This window comes from Zingiber officinale, chromosome 7A (genome assembly GCF_018446385.1).
Source record: "Zingiber officinale cultivar Zhangliang chromosome 7A, Zo_v1.1, whole genome shotgun sequence".
In the NCBI taxonomy this organism is placed as follows: Eukaryota; Viridiplantae; Streptophyta; class Magnoliopsida; order Zingiberales; family Zingiberaceae; genus Zingiber; species Zingiber officinale.
Window position 1 is genome coordinate 47,591,695 of NC_055998.1, and position 21,228 is coordinate 47,612,922.

The 21,228-nt window shown below is 38.3% G+C and overlaps 1 non-coding gene across 1 annotated transcript; it reads right to left on the minus strand.

The window, feature by feature from the left end:
• Positions 1-16,473: 16,473 nt before the first annotated feature.
• LOC122003211 lies at positions 16,474-16,579 on the minus strand. The gene has a single exon (XR_006117867.1). It is a non-coding gene; the product is annotated as a small nucleolar RNA R71 (small nucleolar RNA).
• Between the last annotated feature and the right edge of the window lie 4,649 nt (positions 16,580-21,228).

The following is a 21,228-nucleotide window of genomic DNA, read 5'->3' on the forward strand; positions in this document are numbered from 1 at the left end:
CCCTGTAAAAAATTTGTACAAGCACAGAACTTTCTTAACAACCTATGTGTTCCTCATGAGTTAAACTTGAATTGGAAAAAGAACTTAATATTTTTACTTCAACTTCAACTCATGTGTTCTTTAGTAGTTAAAACTTAGATTGCAAATGATACTTAACATTATTAATCTAAGTTCATCCCATGTTACATAAGTTGATTAAATATTTATTTTAAGGATTGACTTCCAGGTTAAACATAGCGAGGCACTCGGTCTTCTTAGGTATGAGATCATCCACTACTTCCTAGACAAAGCCTTTCAAAAAATTGGATATTTAGATTTCTTACAGTAACCCTAGGTTTAACTACAAAGATCTCAATAGAAGCACAAGATCTAAACACTAAATCAAAACACAAAAAATGAAACACGAAATCGCTAGCCTCTTATGTTGGTATTTCAAGATCCATACAAAGAAAAACTAGTTTCATTGTGGAATTAAGAACTAGTTATACATTACTTTGTAAACAAAGACCTCTTGATCTTCTGTTGTATTCCTCTCCTCCTTTTGGACGTTGTGTGGGCGATGATCTACCAAGATAAAATCCACCCAAACAACTTCTTCTCCTCCAAGAAATTCGGCCACCAAGGGAAACCAAAATAGGAAACTTCCTTCTCTTCTTCTTCCTCTCCAAGTAACCAGTCACAAGAAGATGCCACTTAATGTGCCACCGGCCCTAAGGAAGAAAACAAGGTGAAGAGGCCTCCTTCTTCTTCTTCTTCTCCACCAAACAACCGGCCACTAAGGATGAAGAGTGGTGCCGCCGACCTCAAGGAAGAAAGGGAGAAAAGGGTCGGCCACCAAGGAATAGAAGAGGAGACATAGGTTGTGTGTTACCCCATAAGCCACCATCTACCTCTCTTTTATAATCCTTGGTCATGGCAAAAAAAGAAAATTTTAATAATAATTAAAATCTCTCTCTTTTAAATTTCCTATTGTGATGGTTATAAAAGGAAAATTTTAAAATTAATCTCTCTCTTTTAAACATTTTAGATGACTACAAAAAAAGGAAAGATTAAAATTAAAACTTTTCTTTTAAATCATGGTTACAAAAAAGGAAAGTTTTATCAAAATTAAAATCTCTCTTTTAAGCACTATAAATAAGGAAAGATTTTAACAAAATAAAAATCTCTCTTTTAATCCTTTGTAGATACCTATAAAAGGAAAGATTTTAAAATTTAAAACTCTCTTTTAAAACCGTGTGGATGGCTATAAAAGGAAAGATTTTAATAAAAATAAAATCCCCTTTTAATTCTAGTGGTCGACCCCTAGCTTGGGCTCCAAGCTAATGCTTGACTGGCCCCCTTGTTCTAAGCAAGGATGTGTCCGGCCCATTACTTGGGTAAGAAGTAGACTTGGTGCATATAAGGCTTTATAGAAGCTACAACAGGGACCGAGAGGAGAAATTGGTTTTGGCCTCCCGATGAGCTTGAGCTTCCTGTGTTCGACCCGAACATCCAACTCAAGTTCATCAATAATAACTCATACCACTAAAGAGTTATTATTGAACTACCGCACCAATCTCATATTACATTATGGGCTCCTTCTTATTATGAGTGCATTAATCTCCCTGTGTTTAAGATATCGAATGCCCATTAATTAAATGAGTTACTGACACTCAATTAACATCTAGCTCCAAGAGTAGTACCACTCAACTTTATTGTCATGTCGGACTAAGTCCACCTGCAGGGTTTACATGACAATCTTTATGAGCTCCTCAAGGAGACATCATCAACCTAGATAACTAGTATTAGAGTGTATACTAAAAGCCTAGCTTTTTGTAAATATTTATTTTGAAATAAATAATCACATTGGTCAAATATCTACATTTATATGCTAAGTGTAGTTGTTCAATTAATTTATATTGTAGATAACAAGGTGTGTGGTGTCACACACAGAAGGTCATGTTATCAGTTCCTTATAAATTATAAATAATAACTCACAACTAAGATGGATAGAAATAAACCATTGGAATAAGTCGTAATGTAATTTGATATTAGTTTATCTTAACTATAAAACTACACTAGTAAACTCTGAGTGTATTGAGCAGAACCATTTAAGGTAGATTCTTTTTATACTGACTGCATAAAAGAAAAAGACCTTTGTTATTATGGAAGTGTGTACTCTTAATCCTGATATAATAATAAGCGCATATATTTAGTATTTATTTCTTTAATTTATCAGTGGATGAGATTTACTTCGATAAATCAAGAGGCCCGATAAGTTGGGAAATAATATTATTTATAGTGTGTGTTGTTGATTATAGAAGGAAACTGTGTCCTAGCAATCTAGGTTGATGATGTCCCCAAGAGGAGCTCATAAGGATTGTCATGTAAACCCTACAAGTGGACTTAGTCCGACATGACAATAAGGTTGAGTGGTACTACTCTTGGAATTAGATATTAATTAAGTGAGTTGTCAGAAACTCATTTAATTAGTGGGCATTCGATATCTTAAACACAAGGAGATTAACACACTCATGATAAGAAGGAGCTCATATAGTAATATGGGATTCATGCGGTAGTTCAATAATAACTCTTTAGTGGTATGAATTATTATTGATAAACTCGAGTTGGGTGTTCAGGGCAAACACGGGAAGGTCAAGTTCATCGGGAGACCAAAACCAATTCCTCCTCTCGGTCCCTGTCGTAGCCTCTCATTAATAAAGTCTTATATCCACCTAAACCCAACTTCTTACCCACTTTAAGGTGGTCGGCCAAGCCGAGCTTGGAGCCCAAGCTAGGGTCGGCCAAACCAAGGCTAGATGGGTTCAAGTGGTGGTTGGGCCTAGCTTGGAGCCCAAGTAGGTGGTCGGCCATAATAAAATAAAAGGGAGTTTATTTTAAAATCTTTCCTTATGTGGAAGCCATGATTTTAAAAGAGAGTTTTAAAAATTAAATATTTCCTTTTATAATTTCTACAAAGGATTAAGAGAAAGGTTTGATATCTTTTCTTATTTGTAGTTAAAAGGAAGATTTTAATTTTTGGAGAAAACTTTCCTTAATTGTAATCATCCACATGTTTTAAAAGAGATATTTTAATTTATAAAAGTTTCATTTTATAACCAACCATGAAGGGAATTTAAAAAAGAAATTTTTATTTTAAAAATTTCAGGAAACAAATAAGGAAGTTTTAATTTTGTGTTTAAAACTTTCCTTATTTGAGATCAATGAGGTGGTCGGACATTAAAAGTTTAAAAGGAAGTTTTAATTAAATTTTCTTTTTTAGTCATTGGTAAGGAAAATAAGGAAGTTTTAATTATGTTTAAAATTTTCCTTATTTGTGAAGACCAAGGAATATAAAAGAGAGAGTAGAGGTGACTCACCTTAGAACAACACATCTATTATTCCTCTCCTCTCTTCCTTGGTATGGTCGGCCCTCTTCCATTGCTCTTCCTCTTCTCTTCTTCTTTGATGGTCGGTGACATCTAGTCTTGGAGAGATTTTTGGTGGCTGGATTTTGCTTAGAGAAAAAGGAGAGAAAGGAGGCTTTGTTACCTAGCATCCCTAGGAGCTTGGTTGGTGGCCGAAGTTCTTCATCTCTAGGAGATTGTTGGTGGCCGAAACTTGGAAGGAAGAAGAAGGTTTCGGTGGATTCTCATCTCGGTAGATCATCGCCCACACGAAGTCCGAGATAAGAAGAAGAATACGACAGAAGATTGCGAGGTCTATAAGCTACAAAAGGTATAACTAGTTTTGTTTCTGCATCATAACTAGTTCATCTTTTGTATGGATTTTGAAATACTAAACACAAGAGGCTAACGATTCTAGGTTTCGAATTTATGATTCGATTTTGTGTTTCTTTTATTTTTCAATCTTGTGATTCGATTGTTCTTAATGGTTAAACCTAGGGTTACTATAAGGAGATTAAATATTGAATTTCGTTGAAAGACTTTGTCTAGGAAGTGGTGGATGATCCCATACCCAAAAAAGTCTAGTGCCTCGCCATGTTTAACCTGGGAGCCGATCTCTGAAATAAATATTTAATCAAATTTGTAACATGGGTGGATTTGGATTAATAATGTTAAGCATCATTTGCGATCCAAGTCTAAACCTCTAAGAACAGATAAGTTGAATTTGGAATCAATAATGTTAAGTTCTATTTGCGATTCCAAATTTAATTTCTAAAGAGCACAATAGGTTGTTAGGAAAGGTTCGGGACTTGTACAAAATTTTTGTACAGGGGAACCAGTATGATGTTCCGAGTAGCAACCAACAATTGGTATCAGAGCTAGGATTTGTCTCTGTGTGTTTGGTTTTTCAGTTTAATTATACACATGTCATACATATTTTAGGTAGGATAATAGTAGGATGTGCAAATAGATTAACTCTGTGGTTGCAGGTATCCTAGATCCAACTATTATGACCCTAATGTGATTGTGTGTGATTGGACCCTTGGACATGTCAAGGTCATTTTATGCGTGTGCATGATTGTATTTATTAAATACAGCAGGAGTTGTACTAGCCCTAAGCTTTTACATTTTTGTTCTATCTAGACTTCATGTACATTCACTTGTGGAATATAGAATCAATATATGTAAAATTTTATTTTTGTCGTGGATCGTATCCTTGCGAGGCATGATACTATTAGAGGACCAGAGGCACAGCAGAAAAGGAAGCTCGATGGACCCGACGACATGAACCCTAGGGCTGGCAGCACACGGAGGACGGTGATGGAAAAAACCATAATAGTTGGAAAATTAATTTCCATATTTATTACTTTTATTTACTGTAATGTGTGTGATGTGCGCTTGCATGGTTAAAATTCCTCACCTCAAATAACTAAGTGGGAGAGGGATTTTAAATAAATTTCACGGTCTCCATTACTGGTTTGTAAGTGATGCAAACAAACTTGCGTGGTGGCTCTGAGTGCCTTCCTCCACAATAGATGAGTTTGTTTGCAGATCACTATATCAAACTTTCTAAATGGATGATTATAGGAAATTATTTAGGAGCGTATGATCTTCTCCAATTAAAGGGGCACAATCTTATTTAATGGACTAAGTATCAAGTAATGGTACACACTTAGGCACATTTAATAGTATCCTCTCCAACGAAGTCACTGCTATTATTTGTGTGACCAAAGGAAAACCAACTATTAATTTTATTTGTCATAAAGTTAGGATGACAAGATAATAAAATTAATGGGTAAAACCTCCTCTAACAAATGTTTGAATTTGTATACGTCCATACTAATATGGCATGCAAAATTCACGGTGTTTTGAGGTGTTGGTAAATTTAAATAATATTGTTTGAGGAATCCATATTATTCTAAATTTAAAGTCTTGACCAAAAGTTTATTTTGTGATTCTTAGGATGACTTTCAACCCACTGGCCATTATTCTGAAAGAGAACAAACTTACTGGTCCCAACTACATAGATTGGAAAAGAAACCCGGACATTGTCCTAACTGCTAAAGGCTATAAGTTTGTACTTTTAGAGGTCAGCCCTAATGTGCCAAATAGTGATTCTAGTGAAGAGGAAATTGAGTATCATAAGAAATGAGTAAAGGCAGATGAGATTGTGCAGTGTAATATTATGGCTTCAATGTCAAATGTGTTGCAACATCAACATCAGGACTTGCCAACTTCCTATGACATGATGAACAATCTCAAGGAATTCATCGGACACCAGAATCGAACTACTAGGCAAGAGGCTATGTGATGTGCGTAAATATTATGATCATTTACGCATGTTTTAGCACACATACACGTACTTTATTCATATATATTCATTGCATGTTGCCTCTTTCGTCTTATATTCATTATATATATATTCTTTTGTTCGGATATCTGCTCTTTGTTTGATTTTGTGTTGACAAGGACAATTTTCGGAGCAAAAACGGCGATTATCTACACACCGAAACAAGCCAAAGAACACGGTCGTGCAACACACGGTCGTGTGACCAGACAAAAGGGAGCAGTGCACGGTCGTGCACCCTTGCACAGCCATGCGGCCAAGGCAGAGTCGAAGCAGTGCACGGTCGTGCGGCCATGGCAGAGGCAAAGCAGCACACGGCCGTGCATCATTGCACGACCGTGGCACCCTAGGCCGAGACAAAGGAATGCCCGGCCGTGCATCCTTGCACGGCCGTGCCTCAGGGAGCAGAAGCTAGAGACCACACGGTCGTGCCAATCGGCACGGCTGTGCAGCTTCGCTAGAGGAGAGGATGGGCGTGGTCGTGCCAACCTTGCATGGTCGTGCCACTGGTCGTGTGGCGCCCATACCCTAGCTTATAAAAGGGTCAAGAAACCTATTTTTGGGACATCTTGGGTTCGGGACTTCATCCCTCCCCTCGGGGAAAGTCGTCGAGCTTCATCCACCGTCGTCTCTTCACGATCCGTCCATCTCCGGAGCAAGGAAGCATCCCCAAGACATCGAAATCATCAAGCATCTCTTCTTCCTTTCCTTCTAGGGTTGTAAGTATGCTTTTCTTTATGTTCTGGGGTTATTCTTCCCCCACAATGGAGTAGACGTCCTCTTCTAGGATTAGGGAGTATTTGTAATGCGATGGAGATGTAGAATTATGTAGATTCACTTTGTTTCTATTCGATGACTTGTCAGTGTCTTGTTCATGCTTATGTGAGATGTTTATATTTCTATTCTTTGATTGATTGATGTGGAGGATTGTTGATCCCGCAAAGGGGATACCTTAGAGCGTATTGACCAAGGTATCCTAGTGACAGGGGTAACCCTTTTCGGACGTCTAAAACATTCCCTCAAAAGGAGAGACAATCCCTTAGGAACTGCTACTCTCGTAAAGAGAATGCTCTAGATCGTATACCCAAGGGGCCCTAGTGACAAGGATAATCCATTCACGGACGTCTAGGACATTCTCTTGAAAGGAGAGGCAATTCCTCCATAAGGAAGTAGGTAACCATACCGAACCTCTACCCTTATCCTTACTGTTCTTTACTAGATATGTATCCCAGTGATCTACCGAGGCGCCCTCGTGACAGGGGGTTAATCGTTACAGGATTTCACAGGGAACGTCTCTACGTGATACTTAGGGATACTGGCCAATCTAACTTCCTACAAGAACATTGACATAGAGTATGGAAACTAAGCAATCTATGCAGTATCTCCTAGTATTACAATGAAACCGAAATCCTAGAATCCATCTCCCGAAGCTCATTCCCTCCAAAATCGATTCTCTATCTTCTCTCTCTTCTCACTTTCCTCTTCTCTCTCTCTTACTCTCCTTCCTCACCAATCTTAGGCTTGCCTAGATAACTTACTTTGCGATATCTCTGTTGGATCGAGATGCAATAGAGGGGGGGTGAATAGCGCTCGCGGCTAATTCGTTCGATTATCGGAATCGTAAAACGTTCGTCGAGTAATTAAAGCAGAGGAATAAAGGAAACAAACACACAAGAACACGGTCGTTTTACTTCGTTCTAAGCCTTGATCGACTCATACTCGAAGGCCCGCGATCCTTGATCGCTTTCCGTGGGCAACAACTATAAGTTCGGAATAATTACAAGCTGAAGTACAATAATTGACAAGAATTAATTATACCGACGACAATTAAGAAATGAAGATTCGGAGCTCCGGGTCGTCGGGTGGTTGTTGCAGCACTTCGGAAGCAATACTTGAGCAGAACACAGCACGAGGAAGCTTTTTCTTTCGTTGTTTTTTGCTGCTGCTCGAACCCCTCTTATAAGGGGTGTCCAAGGCACCTTAAACCCCTCCAAGGCACCTCCAGGCTGACCACATCACCCGCGTGGATCAGAACCGACCTGGTCGAATTCTATCCTGTTCAAGGCGCCTTCAACCTCTCCAAGGCACCTTCATTAACTTGTTCAAGGCGCCTTCAGCCTATCCAAGGCGCCTTGAAGCTTGCTTCGCAGCCAGCTCAGGTTTTGCACCCGAGGCGCCTCCAAGCTCCATGGAGGCGCCTCGGACACTGTTCATCCGAGGGTAATTGTGCACTTTGGTCCCTGCAAGATATGTTAATGACAAAAATACCCTGCTGCACAAAGTTAGCATAAAACAGCAGTATAAATATGATTATGACAGTCTCCAGACTGTCCGGGTCTGACTTCGGATTTTCGACCGGAAACCCTTGGTCGACCCAACGCCTACTGTTCCCTCTACGGGGAACGCGTCCTCACCTACTCCACTCAGGAGTTTTACCTGTTGCCAGTGCGATCTGGACATCCTTCAGATCGACTAGACTTTTGCTCAGCACTCGACGCTTCCAGACTTTCTGCTGGACATCCGCTTCCCGGCTAGTCTAGTTTTTCACCTGGTTCACGACACCAGGACTTTCCACTTAGAGTTACCACCCCCTAGGACTTTTGCCTGAAGTCATCGACCTGCCAAGACTTTCCGCATAGGGTTACCGCCCCCTATGACCTAGGGTTACCACCCCCTAGGGTTTTCCCTTTGCCTAACCGCAGCTAGGACTTTCTTGAAATACTCAAGCAGACTTGTTAGATCACAAAACACCTTAACTTTAAACCCTTTGTCATTATCAAAACACGAGTTCAATCGTCGGATGCTTCCTGCACCAACAATCTCTCCCTTTTTGATTATGACAACTCAAATTCAAAGTTAAGTAACCAGATATCAAATAACGAATAGATGAAAACATTTAAAGCAAGCTTAGCAATTTTGCTAAAGTAAACTCTATGAATTTAAAGTATAGCACCAAGTTTAGGCTCCCCCTCAACTGTTACTCCCCCTTTAATATTCATTATTTTGAATTTTACAATTATTTGAGTATTTGAATTTGCTACTCTCCCCCTTTGCCATATATAAAAAATAAGCAAAAATAGTCACTTGATTTTTAAAGAGGGATAACAAGATTTTGAAAACACTTAACATTTTATAATTTTCATTTCTTACCTTTAGCTAAGTGAAAGGATGATGTTAGCTCTTTGGAAACTTAGTTAAAATTAGAAAACCACTAGAAGATGGAACCTTTTGACAGTCTTTAACTAAGTTGAAAAAGCTAGTAAAACTATATGTAGAGAAGTACTTGTTTAGATTTTGAAAATTTTGTTAGTGAAATATTTGGAGCCAAATGATTTTTGAGAAAACATTTTTGAAATCACTTTTTACTTAGAATAAATTTTTGAAAGGAATGAGTTAAATTTTGCAAAATTGTGCTTTACTTAGGAAAGCAAGAATTTACAAAGTTAGATTTCAAAGTGGGCTAAGTTTTAAAATTTTGAAAATAAAGATTGGAACTTAACTAAGCTCAAGTATTGGATTTTGAAAACTATAGCTTAGGTTAAAATCTTAGCTTAATTTTAAACAATACTTATTAAATTTTAGGATGAGGAGGAAGTGGAGCAGCTAAAAATTTGGTTTAGGTTATTTATTCAAAATCAGTTGGTTCTTAAGTCCAAGCATGGGTCAAGTTCAATAGATTTCAAATTATTCAGTTTTACTTTTAGAGGTATCAGAGCCCTAAAGATCACACATGCTTAATCTGAAAACTGTGTATCCTTTACCAACTTTCTAACCTTTAGCTACTTGCTGATTGCCTAGAGGGCAACAGCTTTCACTTGGTTAGTCAATTTGGTCCAGATAGATTTGACTAGAGCTGGAAAACTTGACTTGATTGATGCATATTACGTGTTTAACGCCCAGACTCATATTGATGCACAGATATAAGCATTCTTGAGTCCAGGCTGTACCCTATGCATCTCACGCCATTCTATGTCTTTCAAAACACAATCAAGGTATACCTAGGTGTTTATGAGATGCTCTGGCTTAAGTCTAGGGGAACATGATTTCTAGGGGGAAAGCCTAAGTTAAGTTCAATTTTTGAAACTTCTAAGAAAAAGGGAAATTTGAAAACTATTTTTCCTAGAACTTTTAAAATGATAAGTAAACCCAGATTATTTGAAATTGAGTAAGTTGTTGACTAACAAGCATGCAAATAAGTAGATATCATTTCAAGAAAGTCTAACAAAATAAATAGATAGTGAAGTGAAGGTGTCCATAGTCAACAGTCCATAGTACAATGCATAAAAGCGTCATATCAAAGAGCAGGATCATCTACTCGAGGAGCATCAGCTGGCGGGTCATCAGCGGGAGGTGGTGCATAGGGCTGCTGGGGTGCTGGTGACCTAGATGTCGTATCTTGTCCCGGAGTGAGGTAAATCTGGTAGCCATCTCGAATCGAATGGAGAGAACTATTCGTTGTGTCTGGAGGGACTCGACCTCGAGTCGAGCAAGTCTGTCCCCGACGGAGAGTGGTGCAGAGGTCGAAGGTCCAGCTGAGGTGGATGGCCCGGCAGACAGGGAAGGATCCGCGAAAAGATCCTCAGCTAAGAAGTCAGCCCACTCCTCTCCCTCGCCTGGTATATCCTCGGTCGCTGGAGCGATAGGGGAAGCCGCTGGCTGTGGTCATCCTATCCAGGCTAGAACTCCATCAGTGGTGAAATCAGCACTGGCTAGTCTACAACTGCGGGATCCTAGCTCGTCATATATGGTTAGAGGGATGATTGTCCCTCTGGTCACATCTATGCCCTCTATGGTCGAAAAGAAGCGTGTCAAAATACGACAATAGGGCATGTGTACTATCCTGGAAGTGACTGTCCCAGATGCACAAATAATGTTCTGGAACATATGCACGGCTATATCGATATCTAATCGATGACACAAGGCATACAAGAAAAATGAGTGTGAAGACCTCATCTTCAGGACATCCCGAGATGAGATCGGCAAAATACATGCTGTCAGGACCCTATACATCACATAGTCCTGAACCCGAAGAGAGACTGACCTGAACTCAGTCAGGCCAAGAGGTCTCTCTTCCCCGAAGAAATACGTATAGATAGTATCTAACGTGATATGGGAGTAGGGATCGCCAAATGGCAAGTTCCTACTGGGGTAGCATAGGAAAGTAGACTCTGAAGCCCTAAGTCCTAGGGTGGTGCATAACAAAGTGGGAGTAAGCTCAATGTCAACGCCAGCAACTCTGGTGGAGTACCTACTATCATCAACCCTCTCAAGGTTGTGATAGAACTGTGCACATAATTCCTGGTTTACTGTATTAGTGTAGTAAACCAGTTGGTCCAGCTGATAGTGCTCTATCATCTGGATAGATGGCTGACAAAACTGGGTAAAAAATGTCCTATTTACATATCTAGGTTTGATAGGTTCAAAAGTGTAATTAGCAAAGGTATCCCTAAGATGTATAGTAGGGAATCTGATATCTGCTGATGGAAGACTAGCTGGAGTAGGATCAACGTGACGACGCTTCCTATTTTCAACGATTTTACCAAAATTGGCAAAAATAAGCAGAAATTTTTTGTAAAACTTGATCGGGAAGGGTTGAGATTATACCTAGGAGGCATTGCTAGGTGTTGAGGGAAGATCAACGGGTTGAAGGCGCCTTGGTTGCTAGAAATCGCATGCGGAAGTCGTGCTCGGCGTCGGCAGAAAACGAACAGAAAGAATCTGTTCGTTTTCTAAAGTCGGGGATTGAAGGCGCCTTAAGCATCTTAAGGCGCCTTCAATAGTTTTTTGAAGGCGCCTCGGATCAATCCGAGGCGCCTTAAGATGATGCGGCGGGAATTTTCCCGCCGCGTTTGGGGGCGCCTTCTCGTGTGGGAGGCGCCTCCATGAGGCGCCATGTGTCCTATTTTTTTTTTAAATAATAAAAATTTTTTTTAAGTTTTTAATTGATAAGAACAAAGAAATCTTGAAGTTAATTAATTTTGAGAATTTATTTAATTAATTTAGAAGATAAAATAATTTTAAGTTAATTAAATGAAAATAATTTTAATTTAATTAATTTTGAAAATAATTTTAAAGTTAATTGATTTTGAAAATAATTTTGAGTTAATTAATTTTGAAGATAATTTTAAGTTAATTAATTTTGAAAATAATTTTAAGTTAATTAATTTTGAAAAAAAAATTTAAGTTAATTAATTTTGAAAATAATTTTAAAAAGATTTTGAAATTAAGTTTTAAAATGACTTTGAAATTAGGTTTAAAACGATTTTGAAATTAAGTTTTAAAATAATTTTGAAATTAAGTTTAAAGATTTTTAAAATAATTTTGAAAAAAAAAATAAAAAAATTTTGAAATTGAGTTTTAAAATAATTTTGAAAATAATTTAAAAGAATTTTGAAATTGAGTTTTAAAGTCATTTTGAAATTAAGTTTTAGAATAATTTTGAAATTAAGTTTTAAAATTATTTTGAAATTAAGTTTTTAAAAATAATTTTGAAATTAGGTTTTAAAATCATTTTGAAATTAAGTTTTAAAATCATTTTGAAATTAAGTTTTAGAATAATTTTGAAATTAAGTTTTAAAATTATTTTGAAATTAAGTTTTAGAATAATTTTGAAATTAAGTTTAAGAATAATTTTGAAATTAAGTTTTAAAAGCATTTTGAAATTAAGTTTTTAAAAATAATTTTGAAATTAGGCTTTAAAAATATTTTGAAATTAAATTTAAAGATTTTTAAAATAATTTTGAAAAAAAATTTAAAAGAATTTTGAAATTGAGTTTTAAAATAATTTTGAAATTAAGTTTTAGAATGATTTTGAAATTAAGTTTTAAAATCATTTTGAAATTAAGTTTTAAAAATAATTTTGAAATTAAGTTTTTTTAAAAAAACATAATTTTAAAATTAAGTTTTTTTTAAAACTAATTTTAATTTAATTAATTTTGAAAATAATTTTAAGTTAATTAATTTTGAAAATAATTTAGTTGAACTAACTTGATTTAAGTTTTAAGTCAATTTTAGTTTTAATTTCTTAGTCATCTCACCCGATCTAAATTTTCAATCAGGGAACCCTATAATTGTTGTGAGATGAATTATGGTTGAATTTTAGGGTCTAGTTTAACTTTGTGTTAGATTCAAGTTTAGCTTTGGGTTCAACAAGTAAGCTTTCTTTGGATAAACTTCTGAGTTATGGTGAGTCACAAGGAACTCATTAAAGTAACTATGCCTTCGAGGTTTCCCAAATAGTTCTACCCATTGAACTTAATACTAAACCTTGGTCTAATTAGTTAGGATCCATTTAAGGGTAGCTTCGGTCAGTTCCACTTGGCCAAATGCACCAGGTCGAAGCCATATCTTCCTAGACATGCGATGTCCAAGCTTCCCTAGCGTACTATCATCCAAAAACTTTACCAGTACTGTGGGTCAAGTTAAATCTAGCCCGTTTTAATCTAACCTTAATTACCCTGCCGAGTAGTCTACTCTTGTTTTACCCATTTCGGGTAGATTAAGTTCAGTTACCCAGTCGGGTAGTTCAGTTGGGGGTGCCAGCTATTCTGGATCCTCCATCTATATTTTATTTGACTTCGAGTTATTTTGAAGTGAGTAATTTGAATTTTAAATTTTTGAATTTGAATTTAATTTCGAATTTTGAATTTGTAATTTGAATTTTGAATTTTGAATTTTGTAATTTGAATTTTGAATTTTTTGAATTTTGATTTAATTTCAAATTTTGATTTAAAATGTGAATTATTTTCGTGTTTACTCCCCCTGGATCATAGCCTCGATATGGTCTATCGAGGTAGTGTATTTGATCCTTCGGGACCCAGTATTGGCCAAGTCCAACTTGATTGACTAATTTGGACTTGGGGACCCATGCTTGGATTACCTTTCTATTTGTTTTATTTATTAAGGATAAATAAGATTTATATTTCTTTTTAGTTTTATATCATAGCCCAGTTCTATTGTAAACGGCTCTTTGTGTCCCAAGAATTAGGTCAAGATTCTTGGAGCCTAAAGAAAACCGTTCTAAGGTATTTTTTAAATCCTTGACCTGATTTTTCAAACTTGAATTTTCTTCCTCAAGTTTTTGACCATGAGTAGAATTTTCAGTTTGAACTTGATCAGGTAAGGATTTAGAGTTAGTCACTTCTTTAAGGACAGCTACTTCCTTTAGAAGTGATTTTATCTTAAGGTTTGACTTAGCTAACTTACGCAATAAATAATTGACTAAATTATTAAGTCTAGGAATACTTACAGCGGAGTCTGGCCCTTCGGAAACGGATGTGGATCCGTGGCTTCGCTCGGACTCGGCCTCTGACTCGCTCTCGCTCTCGGATTCGACGATCTGGTCCCGAGCCATCAACGCGAGTAAACTCGTCTGATCAAGTTCGTCGTCGTCGTCCTCCGAAGAAGATTCGTCCCACGTCGCCTTCAAGACCTTCTTCCTTCTATGCTTTTTTGCTTCCTTTTGGTTAGGGCAGTTGGCCTTAATGTGCCCTTTCTGGTTGCACCCGTAGCAGGTAACTTCAAATTTTACCTTAGAACTCGGTTGGGCCTCCTTGGATTGTACCGCCTTCTTCAGGTCTTTCTTGTTGAAGCCCTTCTTCTTCTTGTAGAGCTTCTTAACGAGGTTCACGAGTTTGCTGGTCAGTTCATCTTCTGAGTCAGGTTCGTCTTCTGATTCCGGTTCAGTTTTTTGCCGTAATCTTGGTTCCCGTGTTCGACTGGTACCTGCAACCAAAGCAACCCCCTTCTCAGTTGGCTGTGCATTAGTCTGCTCGTGGAGTTTAAACCCAATTTTAAATAATTCATCCAATTTTAAACAAGACAAGTCCTTGGAGACTTTGTAGGCATCTACCATTGATGCCCACAATGTACTCCTCGGAAATGAGTTTAGGGCGTACCTTATGACGTCCCGATTCTCGACTTTCTGCCCGATCGCATGAAGAGAGTTGAGGATGTCTTGAATCCAAGCGTGGAGCGAACTCGCCATCTCTCCTTTGGAATAATTACAAGCTGAAGTACAATAATTGACAAGAATTAATTATACCGACGACAATTAAGAAATGAAGATTCGGAGCTCCGGGTCGTCGGGTGGTTGTCGCAGCACTTCGGAAGCAATACTTGAGCAGAACACAGCACGAGGAAGCTTTTTCTCTCGTTGTTTTTTGCTGCTGCTCGAACCCCTCTTATAAGGGGTGTTCAAGGCGCCTTAAACCCCTCCAAGGCGCCTCCAGGCTGGCCGCATCACCCGCGTGGATCAGAACCGACCTGGGCGCCTTCAACCTCTCCAAGGCGCCTTCATTAACTTGTTCAAGGCGCCTTCAGCCTATCCAAGGCGCCTTGAAGCTTGCTTCACAGCCAGCTCAAGTTTTGCACCCGAGGCGCCTCCAAGCTCCATGGAGGCACCTCGAACACTGTTCATCCGAGGGTAATTGTGCACTTTGGTCCCTGCAAGATATGTTAATGACAAAAACACCCTGCAGCACAAAGTTAGCATAAAACAGCAGTATAAATATGATTATACAGTCTCCGGACTGTCCAGGTCTGACTTCGGATTTCCGACCGGAAACCCTAGGTCGACCTGACGCCTACTGTTCCCTCTACGGGGAACGCGTCCTCGCCTACTCCACTCAGGAGTTTTACCTGTTTCCAGTGCGATCTGGACATCCTTCAGATCGACTGGACTTTTGCTCAGCACTCGACACTTCCGGACTTTCTACTGGACATCCGCTTCCCTGCTAGTCCAGTTTTTCACCTGGTTCGCGACACCAGGACTTTCCACCTAGGGTTACCACCCCCTAGGACTTTTGCCTGAAGCCATCGACCTGCCAAGACTTTCCACATAGGGTTACCGCCCCCTATGACCTAGGGTTACCACCCCCTAGGGTTTTCCCTTTGCCTAACCGCAGCTAGGACTTTCCTGAAATACTCAAGCAGACTTGTTAGATCACAAAACACCTTAACTTTGAATCCTTTGTCATTATCAAATCACGAGTTCGATCGTCGGATGCTTCCCGCACCAACAATCTCTAGTGCTTAATCAACAATCCCTATGGATTCGATATTTTTATTACTAACGACGAAATCGTACACTTGCGATTGCGTAACAAGTTTTTTGCACCGTTGCCGGGGACTGTTCGCATTAACATTAGTAGATTAGTAATTTAGTTAATCTAGACTTGTGAATAGCTTTGGTTTTTCTACTTTCATAATAATAAAAATAAAAATAAAAATAAAAATCTGCATCTCCTTTCTTGTTTTTAAATTCTGCATTTATTTTTTGTTATTTTTTGTTTATTTCTAATATAACATTTTATTTCTTGTCTTTCATTTTTCTCATATATTTTTTTTAGATATCCATAAGTAATAACATATCAAGCAGGCCCTTAATAGGTTTCTCTGCAACCATTTCTGTAAGATTTTTATCTCCTATTGTGCAGCCTCATATTGAAGCAGAAAATTTCCAACTAAACCCAGAGTTAATTTCCATGATACAAGGTCACAAATTTGGAGGAGAAGCATCAGAAAGTCCTTATCTGCACCTTGAGACATTTCTAGAGCTTTGTGATATGGTGAATTGTGAAGGAGTATCAGCAGATGCAGTTCGGTTGATGGTATTTCCTTTTAGCATCAAGGATAAAGCAAGGACTTGGTTATATTCTCTCCATCCTCAAAGCATCACAAGTTGGGAACAATTGGAGCAGCAATTTCTGAAACAATTTTTTCCTCCAAGCAGAACAATCTATATGAGGAGTTGCATCATAAATTTTGCTCAGGCACATGGAGAATCAATATTTGAAGCATGGGACAGATTCAAGAGTCTATAAAGATAGTTCCCTCATCATGGTTTAGAGAAATGGCTGATTCTACACATATTCTATAGGGGGATTTCTTTTTCAGATAAGTGTTTGTTAGATTCATCAGCTGGAGGGTCTTTTATGGACAAGAGTATAGAAGAAGCTTATACATTAATTGATCAAGTGGCATTGAACCTCCAAGGATGATCGAGCAAAAGTTGGATGGAATCTCCCTCAGAAATTCAAGAAGTACAAGTCATATATACAAGAGAGCCTGTCAAACAAAATGCAGTTCAACCACCCAAGAACGTCGAAATTCAGAAGTCACAGAATGAGGAGTTCAAACATTTGGGGGAAAAGATTAATAGCATAGTTTCAAAATGGTTCAAGGAAGACCTTCCTCCTACACAGACAAGATCTAGTGTAACTGATAATGAGATTAAGTTGAAAAGTGGCAAGAATCATGAAGAACTTCTAAAGAAAGATTTGTTTAAGATTGAGGAGAAGAACAATAGAAGACCTCAAGAACTCAGTTACATTACTCCAAGAAGTTCCCAAAGGCCACAAGTACCTTTTCCTCAACGGTTGATGACACCAACACTAGATAAGCAAGATGGACCTCCTCCACAAGCTTAAAGGGAGTATGGGAAAAAAAAAGTACCTTTCCCAAGACCTACACTAAAGGTTCCTTTTCCACAAAGGTTGGTGAGGGTTGATGAAAACGAAGACTTTGGCAGATTCTGTGACACCAATATAGTTGAGTGTAGATTTCTGGACGTATATGAAGATGAGGACTCTTCAAATGATGATTGTGATAATAATGTAGCAGACAATAAGTTTTCAGATCTACCTTCTGGGTTTAGAGGGTGTTATGATGAAATTGAGTTTTCGGATGATGAATGTGATGTGGTAGATCAACTTGAAACTGCAAATGAAGTTAGTGATCCTCCTATAGATGATTCTCCCACTGAGGATATTGATGTTGGTTTATTTTTTGATGCTTTTGTTGATGATGATAATATTGAAGAATGTGTAGGGAGCTGTGTTTTGGAAGCAGCATCTCAAGAATCACCTCCTTCGATCACACGACCAATTGATGATATGGAATTTGTACGAATGGAATTGGTTGATGATAAATGTGTAGGGACTTTTGCAATGGAAGCGAAGCCCCAAGAATCACCACCTTTGGAAGTACCAACACCAGAGCCAGAGCCAGAGCCAGAGTCAGAACCATCATTTGATTCAGAGGAAGTCACATCCAGATGTTTAGAAATTTCAGGTACTGCTCAGCAAAGTAAGGTTAGTATTTCTTGTGATCTTTTGAAAAATTTTATAGAGGTACCTACCATTGACTTTGTTGGATGTGATTCAGTTTTTATTTCTTATTCTGCTTATCTTAATATGGTTATGACTCTATCTTATCTAATACGTTTGCGGGAGATTTGTATTTTCTTTGCATGTGCAGATTTTCATGGGGCCTATAATTGGAAACTCGACCTGAACCGTCTTCGACCTCCTGAAAGAATTTCCAAGAAGATGAAGATGGAGAGAGTTATTCTTCATTTTTGATGAAAGCTCCTTCCATAATAAGAGCCCTTGGTAAGAGGGTTGTAAAATATCTTACCCCTCCAAGAGCGAGATTTTGATGAATCTAATGAGGTGGTCGAGCTAATGACCTTAAACAAGCGCTTCTTAGGAGGCAATCCAAGTTCATTTTCCTTGTTTTCTTTTTAGTTTGTTTTTACTTCATTGATAATAAATCATACCCTCTGCTTAATTTTTCTTGCCTATCTTATTTTTGTAAAATTCAAAGTTGTGGAAGAATGTGAGCATCGGATAGAAGAGTATCTTTAAGCACATGCATGTCAACCATTTGAAGCTCATCACTTGGTAACTTCTCTAAACTTCATAAATTTCCTTCACATTACATTTCTAGTTTTCATCGGGATGATGAAAAGTTTAAGTCTGGGGGGATGTTTGGGTTTAGTTTAATGTTTGTCATACTTCTTAGTTTTTGCACATTTCAAATAAAATTTTTACTAGTTGCATCCTACATCATATTATGATTGTTTGTTCCTTAATGCAAAGTACTAGTTATTCTAGATTTTATGTGGTTCATGTGTTACTTATATTTAGTGATATATCTTTTTCTATCTATGATAGCATGAAGTAAGCAATGTTTTACTATAAGAGTTTAAGTATTGACCTTGTTTTAGGATCTCTATAGACTATGCCTATTTTTGATGGTTGATAACTCTAAAATAGTCATGATTCATAGGATTGGACTAGTACTTGTGTTTCTATGGTGACCTCTCAACTACATTTTGGTTACTGGATAAACTCAGATCATGTAAGCTCATTTGGAAAAAAATTAATCCCATAAAAAAAATGAAAAAAAAATGAAGGTATGTTCAAGTTTAATACTTTGCAAACATTCAAAGAAAAAAATATAAAAATAAGGGATAAAAAAATTATTGTCGTGAGTGGAAACTAGCAATTCATCCCTTCGAGACCGAGTTAGGTTACTGGGGAAATGAATGCTATGTTTCTCTTGATACTGAGTATTCCTTTGAGACCTTGTGTAGACGATGCATAGCATTTTTTAGGGGAACGAACCTTGCGTGTGGCAGGTAAGTGTCTATCGTCGGATGCATAAGGAACACAATTTTATGACGACTTAACTAGACTTAGGGATTGAAACTTGATAAATTTAGGTCACCTTCGCACCGAGCACGGAGGACTACTACTTAGGTCATACTTAAACTACTTTTGTATCTTGCTCACCAATGAAATCATTTGACAGAATTAGATTGACTTGCTAAAGATTATGATGCACTATCTAACCACGTGAATCTAGATTGCAGGTTTTGCTTGAGGACAAGCAAAGGTTTAAGTCTGGGAGTGTGATGTGCGCAAATATTATGATCATTTACGCATGTTTTAGCGCACATCCACGTACTTTATTCATATATATTCATTGCATGATTGCCTCTTTCGTCTTATATTCATTATATATATTATTTTGTTTGGATATCTGCTCTTTGTTTGATTTTGTGTTAACAGGGATGATTTTCGGAGCAAAAACGATGATTATCTACACTCAAAAACAAGCCAAAGAACACGGTTGTGCAACACATGGTCGTGTGACCAGACAAAAGGGAGCAGTGCACGGCCGTGCACCCTTGCACGGTCGTGCGTCCATGGCAGAGGCGGAGCAGTGCATGGTCGTGCACCCTTGCACGGTCGTACGGCCATGGCAGAGGCAAAGCAGCACACGGCTGTGCATCATTGAACGGTCGTGCCACCCCAGGCCGAGACAAAGGAATGTCCGGCCGTGCCACGGGCCGTGTGACGCCCATACCCTATCTTATAAAAGGGTCAAGAAACCTATTTTTGGGACATATTGGGTTCAGGACTTCGTCCCTCCCCTCGGGGAAAGTCGTCAAGCTTCATCCACTGCCGTCTCTTCACGATCCGTCCATCTCCGGAGCAAGGAAGCATCCCCAAGACATCGGAATCATCAAGCATCTCTTCTTCCTTTCCTTCTAGGGTTGTAAGTATGCTTTTCTTTATGTTCTGGGATTGTTCTTCCCCACAATGGAGTAGACGTCCTCTTCTAGGATTATGGAGTATTTGTAATGTGATGGAGATGTAGAACTATGTAGATTCACTTTGTTTTTATTCGATGACTTGTCAGTGTCTTGTTCATGCTTATGTGAGATGTTTATATTTCTATTCTTTGATTGATTGATGTGGAGGATTGTTGATCCCGCAAAGGGGATACCTTAGAGCGTATTGACCAAGGTATCCTAGTGACAGGGGTAACCCTTTTCGGATGTCTAAAACATTCCCTCAAAAGGAGAGACAATCCCTTAGGAACTGCTACTCTCGTAAAGAGAATGCTCTAGATCGTATACCCAAGGGGCCCTAGTGACAAGGATAATCCATTCACGGACGTCTAGGACATTCTCTTGAAAGGAGAGGCAATTCCTCCATAAGGAAGTAGGTAACCATACTGAACCTCTACCCTTATCCTTACTGTTCTTTACTAGATATGTATCCCAGTGATCTACCGAGGCGCCCTCGTGACAGGGGGGTTAACCGTTACAGGATTTCACAAGGAACGTCTCTATGTGATACTTAGGGATACTGGCCAATCTAACTTCCTACAAGAACATTGACATAGAGGATGGAAACTAAGCAATCTATGCAGTATCTCCTAGTATTACAATGAAACCGAAATCCTAGAATCCATCTCCCGAAGCTCATTCCCTCCAAGATCGATTCTCTCTCTTCTCACTTTCCTCTTCTCTCTCTCTCTCACTCTCCTTCCTCACCAATCTTAGGCTTGCCTAGATAACTTACTTTGTGATATCTCTAGTGCTTAATCAACAGTCCCTGTGGATTCTATATTTTTATTACTGATGACAAAATTGTACACTTGCAGTTGCGTAACACTATGAGAAATTTAATGACAGCCACCATGTCTGAGGAGACACCCGTAAGGGATCATATCCTAAACATGATGGCTTACTTGAATGAAATACAAATCCTTTGAGCTAAAATCGATGGGGAAACCTAGGTTAATATTATTCTCCAAATGCTACCCAAAAGTTTTGAGCAGTTTCGCCTGAACAACAACATGAATAAAAGGAATTATTCATTGGCTGAACTACTGACAGAACTTTAGGTAGCAGAAGGG